This window comes from Leptosomus discolor, chromosome 10 (assembly GCF_034619465.1).
Source record: "Leptosomus discolor isolate bLepDis1 chromosome 10, bLepDis1.hap2, whole genome shotgun sequence".
NCBI classification, from domain to species: Eukaryota; Metazoa; Chordata; class Aves; order Leptosomiformes; family Leptosomidae; genus Leptosomus; species Leptosomus discolor.
Genome location: NC_141400.1, coordinates 25249065 through 25256561, shown reverse-complemented (window position 1 = coordinate 25256561; position 7497 = coordinate 25249065).

The following is a 7497-nucleotide window of genomic DNA, read 5'->3' as shown; positions in this document are numbered from 1 at the left end:
GGAGGCACTGCATTTAAATTAAGGAAATAAAGATACTCTAAGTATGATTACAAGTCCACAAAGATGTATTTAAAAACAGACTTACAAGAGTGCTAGAACAAAGCTGGGTTTTTAAAGGTAAAAAATAATCCTAGTTGCTCTTGCTGTTTCATCTCAAGAACACAACATTAAAACTATAGCATGGTACCAAGTTTTACACACAGATTACATAAACTTGCTATGAATGTATAGATTTGCAGTGCTCTGTGATCTTTGATAATTTTCATCCAAGTGTGCCTTCAGCTACATTTTCCGTCTTTTCCTTCCTCTTCAGGGACACAGGTTTGGGTCAAGAAAATTCTAGTCCTAGTTTGCAAAGACTCACCTTAATCCAGAATTGCATTTTTGGGAGCTAACTCAGAAGGGGTTTTGCACCTATCAACAGGTCTTAAGTATCTAAGAGAGAAAAAGGAAAACTACAGCTGAAGAAAACTTCCAAACATAAAATGGTTTGGGTTGGAAGGACCTTAAAGATCATCTAGTTCCAACCCCCTGCCATGGGCAAGGGCACCTTCCACTAGACCAGGCTGCTCAAAGTCCCATCCAACCTAGTCTTGAACACTGCCAGGAAGGGCACTCACAGCTTCTCTGGGCCACAACGTGATAGAAGCAGAAAGGCTGATACACCTGACCCTTACTTAAAAGATAGACACTCTTCTTGTGTATTAAGTTCAAAACCAGGACTAGCACTATGCTCACTGTGAACACTGAAGCTGTAATGTTTGAATGCTTCCAAGAGTACCATAAAATCTTCACAGGTCAAGCCACAGTTCAGGGCCAAATCTCTATGGGATTCTTGGCTGATGAAAACAATTATGAAAAAGAAATACCATCAGCCTCGGCACCGCCGTTTTACCTAGCACATACTTTGCACCAGGAAGTGGTCACATTTAATGGCAACTAAGGATTCATTATTACATCTCAGAAATAAAAATGGATGTCAGAGAAACACACGGAGCAACAGCGGGACCACCTCATCGTCTAAATACCTTGATAAAGTGACTACATGCTTAGTACAGACACTGGCAAACACATTTATGAAACTGAAGCATCATTTATGCTGTCTCTAAACAACAGGAAGACTATTTACTCCCGAGCATCTCAGGGTGAGTGGACCCTCTGAGTATGCAGGGAAATCTGTAGGGAGTTTGTGGAAATTCTGCCTGGGTCTTAATTTCAATAAAGTCTGTTGAAACTTTTTCCAGCCTAACAGGATTCATCCATCCATCCACCTCCAAGACGCAAAGCAGGGGCAAAGATAGTGTTATGTTGCTGCTGATTTGGGTGGGGTCTTTTGTGAGTCTTCTTGCTTTGTAAGCTCGCAAAAGAAGAGCTGTAACAGCAGAGCTCGACATAAAACCAGGCGTCATTTGCAATCTAGTCACCCAGTAGTACAACCTGTAAAATTAGCTTCTTCACACGTTCATTGCCTCAGTAAATCCACCCTGACCTTAGGGAGGGCTGGACCTTTGTTTTGCAAATGCTTTCAAAGGACATATTAACAAATCTCAACAACTTGTGATCTGGAGAGGTATATTCCCCTGTAGCTACTTCAACTCAAACTACAAACCACGTTAACACTTCCTTCAGTTGCGAGACACATCAACCATGTATTTTGGTGCCTCTCATTCAGTACAGACCAAGAACAGCCCTCTCCTTCCCACACCAGCTCTTCACTTCCACAGCTTTCCTCACCTTTACCTACCAGCAGGCTGAAGGAGTCATCTAGTGCCCACAGATAATTCCCGCAGCCTCATCCGCTTCTTCAGTCCAGCTGTCAGGGCAAGACACCAGAGCTGTGAACCCTTCAAGTACATGCAGCCCTGACAAGAGTCCGGGCGGTGAGCCGCTGCGTCCCACGTCACTCGCTGTATGTATTACCTCATTAGTATTGTTGTTGTTACCGCTGTTTCTTCTCTCTTCGTGCTCTTCCATTAAAACTGTTCTTATCTCAACCCGCGGGGTTTCACCCTTTTCTCCCCATTCTCCTCCCCACCCTGCCACAGGGCGAGGGGTGAGTGAGCGGCCGCGTGGTGCCTGCTCCCAGCTGGGCCCAAACCATGACGGTCCTTTTTGGTGCCCAACATGGGGCACGAGGGGTTGAGATAACAGCAGATCTGGCCAGAGCGCGTTGAAAGGTCTGTCACACCCCTCTGTGACAGCAGTTAAATCACCGCTGGTCACGCTGGTTCGGCTGCTCACACGGCGGTGCTGTGTCAACTCGTACAGGCACTGTGTGCTCCCTGCGCTGATGGTCGGGACCTCTGGGAGGGGGATCAGGACTAGCATCTTGCTGCACCGGCTGATGTCGACTTAGGGTCTGATTGCATCCCTGGCCACTGCATCACTGGCCACGAGGTAGAGCTGGTATTTGTATGTGGCATTGCTGTCATGCCCATCCCCCAGGCACCTTCTCAAGGCATTTGTTACTCATCGCACCCAGCCCACAGGAGGGACAAAGGAGGTCACTTTCTCCCACTCTTCCACCTCTCCTTTCACATTCAGGCTCATTAGAGCAGCTTTTGAGAATTCCAAATATCCCTGGGATGCCCAAGCCAGCATGTTCTTGCTGTATCTCCTGAATGTGTCCCAGGGTATTGTTCACAGTTAAACAAACTTTTGCTAAAAACACCACCCAGAGATCTGCCCTGAGGCTGGATAATTATGAGTGGCAGGGTGTGTGGGAGAGTACGGGCAAGTGCCTAGGACAGTGGTCACCCCCAGTGTTTTGGAATTTCACCCCTGAACAAATACAGAATCCTGAAAAACTAGTAAAATACTTGGAAAAGGTATGCTGTCACCCTGGCAATTCCAGAGAGACACAAATCACTGCAATATGCTGAGGCCTGGCCCACGCCTACTGAGCCCTTCTCAGCACTAGCTCAGTGCCCACAAGGGGAAGAGAAGGTCTCTGGACCTTCTAAGTAATTTTCACAAGGAGTGACTCTGATGAGGATTAGAGGGGCCCTGCCTCCAGCCAGGGGGAGGAAAGGGACAACCGGGTTTACTGGACTGCGTGGGCCCGATGGCCTGGCACGTCAGACCCACAGGAGTCTAAGGCTCCAGGAGACGCTGCTGCACACTGTACCCTAATGCCATCGAGCTACAGAGGGGCAGAACCCATTTGTTTTTCTGGAGTGACAGGGGCATCCCAACAGCTAACTGTACTGGAAGCTGACCTGAGTCTAACTGGGAATGACTGGCATAAACACTCCATTGTGACTGGCCCAGAGGCTCCGTGCATCCTTGGCACAGACTACCTCAGGAGGGGGTATTTCAAGAACCCAAGAGGGTACCTGTGGGCCTTTGGTATAGCTGCCTTGGAGACGGAGGAAGTTGAATAGTTGTCCACCTTGCCCGGTCTCTCTCGGAGGACCCTTCTGTGGTGGGGCTGCTGAAGGCTGAAGAATAACGGGTGCCAATCGCTACCACAACGGTACATCGGCGGCAATATCGCACCGACAAAGACTCTCTGATTCCCACCCATGAGCTGATTCGTCAACTGGAGAGTCAAGGGGTGATCGGCACAACTCGCTCACCCTTTATAACAGCCCCACGTGGCCAGTGTGAAAATCTAATGGAGAGTGGAGACTAACAGTAGACTATGGTGGCCTGAATGAAGTCACGCCATCCCCGAGTGCTGCCGTGCCAGCTACGCTAGAACTTCAATCCCAACTGGAGTCAAAGGCAGCCAAGGCGTACGCCACAACTGGTATCGCTCATGCGTTTTTCTCAATCCCTTTGGCAGCAGAGTGCAGGGCACCGTCTGCTTTCACTTGGAGGGGTGTCCAGTACCCCTGGAATCGACTGCCCCAGGGGTGGAAACACAGTCCCACCATTTGCCATGGACGGATTCAGACTACACTGGACCGGGTGAAGCTCCAGAACACCTGCAATACATCGATAACATCACCGTGATGGCCAAACCATCCGGTTCCTGACATCTGGATACCAGCATCTGCACAAAGCACCTCTGACCAGTGCAACTGGCGCAGCAGCTGCCCCTGGGACTCAGCTGGAACCACAACTGGGAGCAGACACTGTGCTGGGCCATCTCTGTGGCTCACCAGCCCACGCAAGGCATGAAATTGAGCGTCACTGCAGCGAGGCTCTGACTGATCCCTTCCTGCTCTGCAGGCTACAGCACGTCCACGCATGGATCTGAACCTCAGCTTCCAAAGCTGGACGGTTACCAGAGGGAAAAACACTGACCGGGTGCTGCTTTCTCCGAGGCTGTCGGGATTTCCTTTGGAACTTGGGAGGGTTTTTGGGAATAGCTCCCTATTCTAGCTTTCTACTTTCCTCTTTGACAACATTAACAGAAAGTATGAAGGTAAATGTCACACGACTAAAATACTGAAAATGTGTTCTTACTCTGTAAAGTCAGCAAAGCTGGACTACTCACCCCTGGGATGCCAGCTAGGAATCAGCCTGGGATCCAGCTGAGGAGTTGGAAAAGCCCTCCCGGTGGCCGCATCTGCAACCAAACACCCACGAGAAGTTACCGTCACATGTTCTGACCCACGGGGCCGTAACTGAACAGCAGAACACAGAAAGGGGCCACGTCATGACACGGCACAGCCACACGGGGCTGCGTTCTCACCCCTGCAGAGGCGCCTGGCTTACTTTGGGCTTGGAGCTGGCAGCTCCCAAACGTTTAAGGACAAGGCCATGACGCACCCGCGCGACCTCTCTGCAGCTCAGCCCTGGAACCCAGCCGGGAAGCTGGACAGCCCTTGCCTGCAACCGTGTCCGGGAATGAACACAGGACAGAGCAGCTCCTGTGAAACGTTTCAATGTGCTGCTTCAGGTCTGAATGCCAGCGAACGCAGCTCAGACACAGGACTGCTCCAGAGCGCTCCTCTCGCCTTCTGCTCAGGTGCCTCTTGCAGATATTTACCGGCTGCCTGCAGTGGCATGGAGCCGTCAGCTCCCTGGAACTCCCAAGGCTCATAGTCAGGCTCCAGCTGAGAAGCTCGATAAGCCAGGCCAAGGCCATCGCCTGCAATCCAGCAGAGCTCAGAGAAGTTTCCACACACACAGACGAAGCCCACCCCTGGGAACTGGAGGAAAAAGCAACAACAGACTGTGACAGGTGGCAGCAGAGCTACCCCTGCCTGTTCCTGCAGGCTGGGGACCTGCGGTTCATCCGAGGGGAGCAGGACTGCAGGACTAGAGCAGAAATGCTCCTGTTTTCCTGAGCAACTGAGTCTGTGCAAGAACAAGGGGTTACCAGCGGTGACAAAGAGGAGCCATCAGCCTTCATCTCCACGACCCCCGACGACCACCACAAGGAGGCACTGCACAAGCGCAGCTAGGAGGAGTTTATGGAAATGACCTTTTGGAACGAATTTTAATACAAAGCGGGGACAGGTTGTGCCTACGTATAGGCGTATTGGGAAACCTTAGGTATATGTAGCATCTGAGCGTATAAATCAGAGACAAGTTGCTGCGTTGGGGCGCGCACTATGGTGGGGCTGCCCCCCGTGCTGCCCAGCGCTGAATACACATACCTACTTTACAGTCTCACAGATTGGGGAGTGCGTTTTCCGCACGTCACCTGAAACAGGCAGGTCTGAAGCAAACCCAAACTCTAAACTTGAAACTAAAAGCGGAACCAAAAAGCTCACCCTGAAACAGGCAGCTCAGGTGCAAACCCTGACCCTCAACGTGAGCTAGAACATGAACCGAAAAGCTCACCCTGAAATAGGAAGTTAAAATCCAAACCTAAACTCTAAACATAACCCAAACGTGAAATGACATAACCCCCCGCTGCTCCTTTCTGGACCGCTGTGACCGCCCCTCGCCAGGCTGCAAGGGACGTTTTTTCCAGCTGAACTGAAGAGCGCATCAGCCTGCTCCTGCCGACACACGGGCCTTGTGCCAGTGCTCGGGAGCATCGGCTCGGCAACAGATTCACAAAAATAAACACAAAATTAAATGAAACAAAATCTAAAGACAAAACTCTGTTTCCACTTGCAGCCTTTCTGATTTGTGTCGCTGAAAGTGATTTTGGAGCTGAGCAGTTCGGAAGGCAATGAGCTTCGCTGCTGTTGGGACTGAAGTAAGGAACTGCCTAAAGCAGAGCCTTCCTGGCGCGGGAAGATGCGTCCCCAGAAGAGACACAAGCCCTAACACGGGAACAGACCTGTGTCTGGCTGAAAATTCGCACGCCGAGAATCATAAGCTTCTGCTCCAGGGGCAGCAGAGCACCAGCTCAACTGCATCGTCATAATTTTACACCCCCCAAGAAGGCAGAACATGTACTATCCTTTAGGGCTGCAGAACAATAACCAAAGTGGAGAAAGGCTTTGAAATTAAGTCAGGATGGCCCTTGCTCAGTCACACAGGGAGCAGGTGCAAGGCAGGGAAGACAGCAAAATGGAGACTATTCCTTACTCACACAGAGCCGACTCGGACTCAAGTCAGTCTTTCTCTTCTCCTCCCTCAAAATCACACATGCCCTCAGGCAAGAAGTCCAGATTTTGTAGCCACCTCTGCAGACAAGCAAAAAACGACCGTGGCTCCGCTTTTGCAGTATTTAGGAAATTGCAGAATTCCAAGACTTCATTCCCGTTTCAGTACCCATCTACATGCATCGGCACAGGATAAACTAAGAATCGCAGCGCTTCCAATTTGCTGTAACCCAGCAGACCTCCAGGTTTCTTTTCAGAGCACATGAAGGCTGTGGTGGGTCGACCCTGGCCAAAATGCCAGGTGCCCACCAAAACCACTCTATCACTCCCCCTCCTTAACTGGACAGGAGAGAGGGAAAAAAAAACGACAACAGTCTTGTGGGGTTGAGATAAGGACAGGGAGATCACTCGGCATTTACCGTCACGGGCAAAACAGACTCAATTAAAGGAAAAATGTAATTTATTGCCAATTAACTCAGAGGGGAGTAATGAGAAATAAAACCAAATCTTAAAACACCTTTCCCCCACCCCTCCCTCCTTTCCCGGGCTTAACTTTGATCCCGATTTTTCTCCCAGCCTGTGGGAGGAGGAGGAGGAGGCGGCAGCGGCAGGTTGTGCTCAGGGAGTAGCGGATGCACTGGGGTCAGGAAGGAATTTTCCCCCGGGGCAGATTGGCACTGGGCCCCGGGGGTTTTTTGCCTTCCTCTGCAGCACTGAGCACCACCACTTGTGAGGGCCCCTCTGCTCCGGTTTGGCTGGGTCACTGCCTGCTGCTCCTGCCCCAAGACAATGGCCTCTTGGGCCCTGCAGCTGGGCAGAGGAAGGCTTTTTTCCCCCGAGGTGGGCTAGCAAGTGTCCCCGGGGTTTTTTTGCCTTCCTCTGCAGCACAGCCCCTTGCCAGGGCTCCTCTGGGCCGTTCTGGCCAAGTTCTTGCCTGCGGCTCTTGTACCTCCCGGACGCTGCTTGTGCCCTGGCTCTCTCTCTGGCTCTCGTGCCCCTTGCAGTTTGTAGCGGGAGCGAGCTCTGCTCTTGCCTTGGCTCC